This window comes from Octopus sinensis, linkage group LG4 (assembly GCF_006345805.1).
Source record: "Octopus sinensis linkage group LG4, ASM634580v1, whole genome shotgun sequence".
Taxonomy (NCBI): domain Eukaryota; kingdom Metazoa; phylum Mollusca; class Cephalopoda; order Octopoda; family Octopodidae; genus Octopus; species Octopus sinensis.
The window spans coordinates 161,994,000-162,005,115 of record NC_043000.1 but is presented as its reverse complement, the minus strand read 5'-3'; the positions used below and the strand labels follow the sequence as shown (position 1 = coordinate 162,005,115).

The 11,116-nt window shown below is 36.6% G+C and overlaps 1 long non-coding RNA gene across 1 annotated transcript in view; it reads right to left on the bottom strand.

The window, feature by feature from the left end:
* Window positions 1-708: 708 nt before the first annotated feature.
* LOC118763170 overlaps window positions 709-11,116 on the bottom strand; it is a 30,966-nt gene continuing 20,558 nt past the window's right edge. Inside the window, exons 2-3 of the long non-coding RNA XR_004998934.1 lie at window positions 10,704-10,705; window positions 709-719 (exon numbers count right to left, since the gene is read on the bottom strand). This is a non-coding gene — a long non-coding RNA (uncharacterized LOC118763170). The remainder of the gene's footprint in view (window positions 720-10,703; window positions 10,706-11,116) is intronic.

The window sequence follows — 11,116 nt, the reverse complement described above, 5'->3', positions numbered from 1 at the left end:
TATTTGGCGGCGCTCGAGGTGTCAAGCGCTCCTCCTAGGTCTACGCCTAATCCAGGATTGCAGCTTAGTCAAAGAGACGAGCTAGATAATAATAATAATAATAATAATAATAATAATAATAATAATAATAATAATAACTCATTCTTTTATTTGCTTATTATTTGTTAGGTATGTAACAGTTACTAAAGTACAAAAAGAAAGCAACTATTAAAGGCTCGACTGTCTGGAAATTTTTTTATACATTCATGTTCCAGGAAATTTCCTGTAATTTCGATTTCTGAAGTTTATTGAAATTTTTAATCCAATTTTTCACAAATTTAAATATTCGTTGCATTCACTGCATCCATTTTTTCATAAATTTAAATATTCGTTGCATTCATTGAATAGTAGATTTTAATGTTTAATAATAAACAATATTAATTCGTTGCAGGTGACGGTTTCCGTTTTCATTTGCAACGCTCTCTCACTCTCTCTCTCGCCTCTATTTTCGTTAATGATAATTTAATATATATTCATTTCAATGCTTTCCTTTCAAAAAACACAGTTTAATAAGTAATGTTAAAAATTGTTTATTGAATTAATGCCTGCTATTAGGCAAAATAGCTGTAGAACTTTGACACAAGGCACAATTTCAGGAATATTATTTCATGTTTATTTCATTCATTGTTTACAATGTTCTCTCTCTTCCTCTTTCATTCTCCCCCTCTCTCTCACACACACTGTCTCTCTAATATAAACACACACACTCCGGGTTTCATTTCGTAATTACACAAATATCACATTAGAATTTTGAAAATTCCACATGGAGTGTCCCAAAAATATGCGACTGAAAAAGAACATTTAGTAGCAAAAGAACAAGGGCAGAGAGAAAGATGGGCAAGTGAATCAAATGAAACCAGGGCAAAGCGACTGAAACAGATGCCTGAATATGCACGGAGACGTAGACATGATTCTGCTTCCGCTACACATAACCGACAGGTTAGGCTATCTCGAGAGGAGAATATTCTACTGCAAAATAAGACACTGAGTTAGCTTTCACCGTCTGTGACTGTTCAGCTGCCTATTGATAATCAGTATCAAGTGGGAAGCCTTCCAAACTTCAGTGAGATACAAACAGAAACACCAGTGACAATAAATAGGGTGCTAAGAGATGAAACCGAGTATTTACAGCAGGAGTACAGACGACAAAATTTTCAAACTAGGAAGAATTCTGTTATAGGATTAGCAATGAAAACTAGTTTCGATAATTTTCAAGAAAAGGTTGTCCTGTCTATAATATAACCACATAATGCAGGGAGTCACTTTGACAATGTTTTTTCATACTGCAAATCTTACAGGTGGGCTGCTGAATTGAAATCTCCAAGTTGCTTTGAGGGGAAGGTATAACTTGACAAACTGCTCCCCAGTCCACCAAATATTCTTAGATACTTCGATGTTACACAAACAGGAAACAGCTTCCTTCAAAATATACGTCCATTTAACAATGCACTAGTATTGGTTTCTCTGGGTTGCAGAGAAATCAGAGCCTGCCTCGGGATTTAGTCCTACATTTAATGTGCAGGGATCGCTACTTCTCAATGACAAAAATCCAAAAAAATTTCCTCAATTCTACTTCTATGATACAGGTAACGAACTTGAGAATCGTCTGCAGCATAGAAACTTAAACAGTGAGATTTTGAAAGCAATACAGGATGACTTGCACCAATGCAATGCATATATACGGAGCTTTAGAGCAGCCATTAAAACTGGAACTTTAAAGGATTTCGATACTGTTCTACACGCTGACAAGAATAACAAACCCTCTAATTCACATTGTCGAACTTACAATCTTCCAATACATTCAGGAATTGCTGCTATTTTGCCGCTTGGATGTTATTGTTCACAAAAGAGACGGTAGTCTACAAAGAATCCATCAGTTGCATCGATCATGTGATCCTCTACATTATGTACTGCTATTTCCCTGATGGGAAGATGGATTTCAGACAGGTTTGAAAAGGGGAGATAATCACAAACGTTTTGTCACTGACTTCTAATGTTATCGTTTTCAAGTGAGAGAAAGTGACTTCAACATTGTGATAAAAAGCAGGCGACTAATGCAACAATATGCTCTAGATGCTCAGGAGCTAAAAGAGAGAACAGTCGTTTGACTTGGGCCAAAAATAAACTATCCATTATACGAATAGAAACATATTAGGGTTTATATGATGCAATAAGTAAAAATGATGCAATTAATGCAGGTAGACGAGTTGTTCTTCCTCCCTCAATTTATGGTTCTCCTGATTTTATAATGAGTGTTTCCAAAATCCAATGACTGTGGTTCGACACACGGGAAAACCTACTTATTTAATTACAATTACAACTAATCCTAAATGGGATGAAATAAAAAAAAAACAGTCTGAATCCTGGTGGGGTACCTAGAGACCGTCCAGATATTTGTGCAAGAGCTTTCACGATAAAATATGACTGTATCGTGGATGACCTACTCAAGTATATTGTACTCGGCAAAGTGATTGCTCACTCTGCTACCACTGAATGGCAAAACGAAGCTTCACTCACGCTCGCCATTGATCAAGTAGTGCGCTGTGAGACCCCTGATAAAGAGATCAACCCAACACTGCATACAATCATCACATCCTACAATATGTATGGTCAATGTAGTTAGGCTAATATGCTTTCTTCATGCATTGAAGGTATGGGAGCAAATTGCCATTGCGCAAAGTGTTATCCCAAGCCATTTCAACAAACATTAGTGGCTGAAAATTCTTTTCCCTCTTATATAAGAATTTCTTGCTGTGGCTATTTGATACGCTATAGGTATTAAAATATCTCTATGTGATCGCTGCTATGTTTTGCACACTAAACGTAGTTGGACTACCTTGATGTTTGTTTAGAAAACAGAGATTATGACTGTAATAAAATAATGAAAGCAATATTTACTCAGCAAGTGATCACTAATATACAAAGAAATAATTAGACGTAAAATATCATAAAAATTATGAGAATTTGAAAATATTATCTAGTAGCTAGCAGGAAACCGCCCGGAAGGAGGTATTTCTGCTATGATATTATTAATAAAATGTCCTAATGTAATACCACACACTGTCTCACATGATTTCTGATCTTAAATGATTGGAAATGTTAGCATGTACATAATATGTACATACATACAACGCCCGGTCTGGGAATCGAAACCGCAATCCTCCAACCGCGAGTCCGCTGCCCTAACCATTGGGCCATTGCGCCTCCACTACGGCTGCTGCTGAAATCTACGCTGGAATGGCAACTTGTGCTCTCTTCCTTTTCACGTTTACAAGCTGTTTCGTTCGCGTCAGGCATGCCTCTTTGTTGTACTACGGCAATCCCAGCAAACAATTACCTAACCATGGAGTCGCTCCGACCGCTCACTTATTCATCGTCGATAGTTTTGTTGTTACTGTCGTTGCTGTTGCTGATTTTGCTGCTGCTGAAACTACTTCTAGCCTTGTTTTTGTTGTTGTTGCTGCCGAGAAGACTTTGAAAATATCTAAAGGTAATTTTTCGTTAGGCGTGCCGTTCAGAAAGTCCCACGGGCTGCAGTTTGCCCATTACTGATTTACAAGCAAATTCCAAGAATTTAGATAAATTTTGTTATATCACTGTTCGGACTTACTAGACACGGTGATGTCACCTAAACATGCATGCCTTCTAGCACGTTTCGCGAATACAGTTGTTTATTATTGGCTAGAAACAAGTAAGACATTTACACTGAAACAATTGACTGTCTGCCTTACAAGTGGTAAATACCTTTTCATTGGGATGTTGTGCAAGGCACTGGTATAAGATACGTAATTCGATAGTATTAAATACTTTCTAGGAAGATATTTCGTTGATTAAAACATTTAAGTTAGGCAACAAGCAAGTATATCAGTAGGCAGGTAGGTGAATTTGTTTGCTAGTTTCGGCGCCGTCAACAACTTCCCCTTCTCCTCCTCCTTCTCTACTTCTCTCTTACTGTTGTCTTTAACAATATGAACTTATATTCATAAGAAGGAATCATTTGGCTCAATAATATTCTTGGTCAATCAATTAACTTTTGATTAAATAAACTCATCAGCAGATCATTAAACTGTTACTGTCATGAAAAAAAAACGATATTAAGAAAACTGGAGTCCTGGTACGCCTGCTGACAACTCAAGAGAGACATGTTCTACAGAATATATTTTATAATAGTCGGATCTTTTCGGTTTGAACGGCAGTTTTTAACATAATTTCTAGGTAACTAAAAATTTTTAAACTTCGTATACTGGTAGAATGTGTTTATAAAACATCTTTTTCTCTTGGCTTTATTGAGAAAATTCTATAGTTTGTAAAATATTTGTTGCTATTTTTCTTCAATTTCTGCAATTTCAACCAACCAATATCGTCTATTGAGGTGAAAAACATTCTGTGCCATATGAATATGTCCTTCGTTTAAGAAACAGATTGGGTTTATTTACATTTCTGAAGAAAAAAATACCCTTCCCCCACCCCTAACCCTAACCCTTAAACAGACTGAAATGCAATAGATTGATACTAGGGTCATAATTATGGGTGACGATTTCATATGACACCGCTAGGAAAAACTGCCGTTCAAACTGAAAAGATCCTAATAGTCTTCTAGTTTTTTACTTGTACTTAGGCCCCTACATCAATATTCATGCTGTTGTAAATGCAATCAATATTTTTTAGTTGATTTAGCGTCAAGTTGTGAAGATAACTATATTACTGGGAGAGCCAGTGCGAATACCAATTATCGTAGTTTTTGTATTCAGCTTTGGTTTAAATTCTAATCTACTGTGTTCCTTCCTAACCAATTTTTTTTCCTTCTCGTATGTTAAGCTACATCTGGCTAGTTGATTCCAAAGCATTTTAAAGTAATGAAATTGTTCTAATGCTTTTATCTCTGTTTCTTCATCTAACACGTTATTAATGCTCTTCAATTTTTTGAATCGTAATCTCCTATCAATTCTTTTGATATCTCTCATAGTGTTTATTGTTTTCAAGATACGACTTGAGCTCATCCACTTATAGGGTTAGTTCTTTTCACAATCCGCTCTTTTGTCTAAATGTGTCGAATTGCTTGTCATTTATTTTTGACCTGTTTCATGTATCTGCTTATTATTGATTCTCCCTTACTTAGTCAGTTTTTCCAGGAATCTCATGCAGGAAATGCTGTGAAAAGCCTTTTGGTAATCATCCCATGCTATACTCACATCGTTTTTAGTCATAACTTTGTTGATTAGTTATTTACTTTTGCAGACATATGGGGAGAAAAGAGTAACATTAATATAACTGGTTTAAAAAGGAAACAACTTAACTAAAACTGGAGTGATAGAATGCCATGCAATGATGGCATGAGTATCTTTTTTATGGTAAATATCAGAAAAAATAAAACTGAACAGGATGAAAATAGACAAAGACAATTCACAACAAAGTTGAGAGTGCTGGATTTTTCATTGTAGCAGAGGATGAAAGCCTTTCCCTCAGAATTCACCAAAAACTAAATACATTAAGTGATTGTAGAATATGCTAAGGTTGGGAGAAACAATTAATCAGACAGTCTCCAGCTGCCAAGGCTTAGCACTTCTCCATAAAAACAATGCATTTGCAGGTATTATGAAGCTGGAATTCTCATACACCAGGGGTTATATCAGTATAATGAAATACTAACAGAGAATGACAAAATAATCATATGCAGACACAGCAATGTACAAGTAGAAAGAAATTAAGGCATATCAGGTGCATATTGTCAAAGACCATCTGTCAAGGCAGTGGCTTGTGAGTTAAAGTAAATAGCATTTCCATTGTGGTTTCCTTGTTCCATTTCGCAACAGTAAAACTCATAATATCATCCTGAAGAGAGGGGCTCATTATCCTCATTTTTGGCTGTCTTTGTTAATTCTTCTCTTGGAAAGTATTTTCTTTTTGCCTGTCATCAATCTCCAACAATTTGGAAGCTGATTTCAGTTTCCATCTCTTCTCCACTCTATAAGTCACAATACAGTGAAGTGGCACTGCTAAGTATGGCTGAGAGATGAATATTCTGCATGCTGGTTTCTAGGATTGCAACTAAGGTGACTTCCTCTATCATCACTGGAACCATGACCCATGATGATCACGTGACTGAGGTCTGCTGCAGTGTACAACAACTCTCCTTTTCTATCGTCCCCTCTCAGTCACTGCTAGTCAAAGCCACAAAAAAGAAACCCTCAGCCTTCTAGCTAGCTTTTATCTCCTATACTTCCAGAGATTCAAGTGGTGGTGCTTTAAAACAATAACATTTTTGGGGCTTGATGTCAATATTTCTGCTGATGTTTTCGTTCATACTGTTTTCACTGCTCCTGTGGGTAAGGAGCACTCTGTCGGTTATGACAACAAGGGTCCCAGCTGATATGATCAATGGAACATCTTGCTTGTGAAATTAACGTGCAAGTGACTGAGCAATCCATAAACATGTGTACCCCTAATGTAGTTCTCAGGGAGATTCAGCGTGACACAGAGTGGGACAAGGCCAGCCCTTTGAAATAGAGGTACTACTCTTTTTTGCCAGCTGAGTGGACTGGAGCAATGTGAAATAATGTGTCTTGCTCAAGGACACAACATGACACTGGGAATTGAACTCACGACCTTACAATCATGAGCCGAATGCCCTAAACCACTAAGCCACACACCTTCACTCCTCAAATGGTTTTTATTGTTACATGTGTAAGGAACACAGCTTCCTGTCCTGAATTTGTGGTCTCATTGCACTTTCCTTTACACTCACAACTGGTGTCCTTTCTGGGATGGTTTTCCGGTCTTCAAGATTCATGAGAACTTGAATGCCCATTGAGAACTCACCTGACCACATCATTTTCCTTGATCTCAGAACTCATTAGCTGCTTATTAAGAAGGTGATGATGAGTTAGTATCAATGTTGTTACGATCCAATTTTTGCCACTCCAGTTATTGTGGTACATGTAATGATGATGATGATGATGATGTCTAGCCCATGCCAGTATGGCAAACAGATGTTTAATGACAATGATGATGATGTATATGGGCCGCTGTATATTGTGTCTTCATGGCCTGTTTGCTTGTTGCATCATCATTTCTGAAAAGTACTTGTATAAACATAGGGTAGCAATTTACCTTGGTTAAATGAGACAATGTTCTTTCAAACATCGACTGGCACTAAATACAGCAACCGTTTTGCTATATAAAGAACACCTCCATGTCCCTAGTAAAGAAGACATGGGTCATGTTTTGTTTCTTTTTCATTTCTTTTTAAAGTGCTCAGAAAGAATGTTTTTCTTGGTTAAATAGATTTGACATGTCTGTTCCTTCTTGAGCCATGCTTAGCTAATAAGGGCCGGTTTCCCGGTTTCCTTGGCGTATAGGTTCCCCACCTGGATGGGATGCTGGTCCATTGCAGGTGAGCTGCAAGATGCAGGAGGAAAGAGTGAGAAAAAGTTGTGACGAAAGAGTCAGCAGAAGTTCGCCATTACCTTCTGCCAGAGCTGCATGGAGCTTAGGTGTTTTGCTCATAAACACACACACCACCTAGTCTGAGATTCGAACCCGTGATCTCTCGACTGCAAGTCCACTGCTCTAACCACTAGGCCATGTGCCTCCAAATAGATTTGATATGCTGACGTCAATGTGCAAAATCACCTACTTTTAGTTCTTGTGCAGTGATACTTACAACATAAAGAAAACAAATTCTGATTAAACAACACCTTCATTCAGAGCAGCTTGTGTGTGCATACTACCAATATTGCTAAAAAAATTTGTTTTTGTCAATAATTTTTCAAAGAATATTCTGTGACAAAGAAATACTTTTTTTCTTTTATTTTATTGCAAGTCTCTGTGTTTACAGTACCTTTTACTTTCCATATGTTGGAAGTTGTATCCTTTTGTTGTTGTTATAAATGCCATTATTTACAAAATTCCTCACTGAGAAAACCAAAATGCTAAAAAGTAAACCAACTTTAATAAACTTTAAACTTATTTGAAATATCCTGCTATGTATTCTATCAATCTGCTCAGTCAAAGACACCTCTCGGTTACTCGATGGATCAGTGTTCTCCAGCCAGTTCTATCCTGGGTCACTTTTTCAGATTGGCTATGGCCATTCCCGTGTCAATCTTGATGGTGTCAAGCCAGCGGGTTCTTGGTCGACCTCTTCCTCTCTTGCCACTGACCATTCAGAGCATGATGTCCTCCAGGGATTTTCTCTGCATAATATGACCCAAATATGCCAATCTATGCTTGGTGATCCTAGCTTCTAGCAACAGTTTTGGCTTGATCTGGCTAAGAACTTCTCCATTGGTAGACCTCCCTGTCCATGGAATCCGCAAAAGTCTTCTCCAACACCAAAGCTCAAATGCAATAATTATCTTCTGGTCAGCTCCCTTTAGTGTCTAGGTCTTGCATCCATATGTTGCTATTGGGAAGACGATTGCATTCATCAATCTGCATTTGGTAGCGAGTCTCATGTATTAATGTATTAATTCAAATGAAAGGAAATTATTTTTATCAACATTATTAACAGCATATCTAAAATATCTAAATTCTTTTAACTATCTTTTAACTATTAAAATGCATACATACACAAAAAATGACACTCTCATAAGAGAAATAATGTGTAAGTAACCACGATTTCTTTTAAGGTTTGTCATATAACAAACACGCAGCTAATAAATAGATAAAATAAATAGAAAAGAGAGAGGAACAGTATAACAGTTTTAAAAGAAATGTGGATTGTTAGAAACAGTATGTAGCTAACTTTCATCTTCGTTTTCCTCATGCAAAATGCATGCGCTTATTCTCATGATTACTTGTCTGTGTACAATGAAGATTCTTGGGCAGGCAATCACTGGCATTTTCTGCAGACTTATTGTGCCTAGCTGTCAAACGATTGAATGCCTTGCTGCAGTCTGTCTTAAAAATATATTCCCCAAAGTCAAGGCATTCATTGTCAAAATCCAGTGAATATAATATGCATCAAGTGGAATGGATTGATGTAAGGTAACAAAATGCAATACACATGGTAAAAGGTTAGAGTTCTTTAACCAACTTATTCAGCATAAATACACATATGTTTGTATGCATGCTATGTGTGTGTATGTCTCTTCCCCTCTCTCTCTTTTTATGTGTGCGCGCATGTGTCTGTGAGTGTGTGTGTGTATGTGTCTGTGTGTTCACAAGCATATGTGATATTAGAAATAACTTTTGTAGATTTAGAAAATACTTCTGAATTGCATACGTCATGACCAGAAAAAATGACGACATATGTATATATGTAAATATATATAATAATAATAATGAAATTATTGTATACAGTGCTCAGGTGCACCTCAACTTGTTGAAAGTGCATATAAAGCATATGCAGTAATGTACAAATGTCTGGAAAGTGAACATTGTATGAGTCAGATACATGCTTGCGTGTGTATGGAGGGGAGAAAATCAGGTGTAGTGTTGGCGAATCTCAGGAAGCATGGAAGTTTTGAAGGATGCAGTGCTATGCCCACAGAGGGACTCGAACCCATGACCCTCAGATTACTTCCAAGGTTGACCTATAAAAATCTGATGCTCTACCAACTGAGCTATATATGTATATATATATATATATATATATATATATACACGCATGCATACATATATATATTCTATGTATGTATGTATATCTATACATGTACAAAATTAACATCATCCTCTTTTCTACCCATTGTCTCCATCATGACCCCCAGTTTTCTTATGAGTCCTTTCCAGCACCATGTATTACCATCTGTTGCAGTCCTTTGGCTCCTCACCCATGCATAAAAGCAGAAGTAACTGTTCACCTTTGTTGCTGCCTACGTCACAGTTAGGTATAGGTTTCCATGGATAGATAATATACCTACTGCCATTTACATTGCAGTATGTTCTGGGAGTATTTCATTGTACCTTCTACACTAATAAGTTTCACTCCTGGGGCTAGAGTGTTTCTTCCTATATATTTGAAGTTTTGCTTTACTTTGTATTTAGAATAGCTCCTTTCCTAGATGGGTTGCATGCAAAGTCAGTGCCTCCATTTTTTATTAGTTTGCCTATATTTTTTTACAGCTGTTTGTCCTTTCCATCGGTAAAAGCCTTGTGAGTGAATTTCGTAGACAGAAATTGAAAAGAAGCTGTCACACACACACATTTGTGTGTGTGTGTGTGTGTTTGTCTTGACTTCAATTGCTAATTGTAGATAAAAGTCAGTGCCATACAACAAAATATCATTTGTTTGCAAAATTCCTATGAAAACATGTCCAAACTAGAGAGAAATATTATTTTTCTTGGAAACAGGTGAGGGTTAGTGACAGGAAGTGCATCCATCTGTAGAAAATCTGCCTCAGCAAATTTTTTCTGACTTATTCTAGAAAGGAAAAGTAAATGTTAAAACAATGAAGAATAATGGTGATCATCTAAAAGATCATCTTGGAATATTATTTTGATAGCCATTATTTGAAAGCTATTTCTTTGCTGTACATTCTTGCATTTTCAGTAAAACGTATTATGCCTAATATGGAATTCTTCCTTAGCAAAAGGTAGGCTGAATAAGTCCTTTAGAGGAATTAATGAGACATTAAATGAGAGCATTGCCAATAAGTTTAACAAAGGCACTGTCCTTAGGCTGTGGCGATAAAATCATACAGTCTACTCTGGTAAAGATGTACGCCTTCTCTGCATCTTTTAGTTAAATTCATCAGTAATTAAAAGGATGTTTTTACAAAAAATATTTTTTCTATCTCCAAAGCATTTGATATATCTGATGAAACAGTAGCAATGCCATCCACAAATTATATAATTATACATATCCTAATTTTTGGATGCTATAGTTTTCAAAACTTTCTTGAGATATCGGCTTTTTAGGTATCACTGTAGGTATCATTACTTTAATTGTTTAATCCAACGGTAAAACACATTGAAACGAGGCAAGTTTGTTGTTCTGTTCAGCTTCCTTACATTATATATCAAACAACTGTTTCAGTGTTTTTAGGCAACTGAAACTCTTATGATAACCATGTTATTATAGACATCTAGAATGTGAAAAACAGCTGAGCAAATATCTTCTTGACTCTCCCATTGC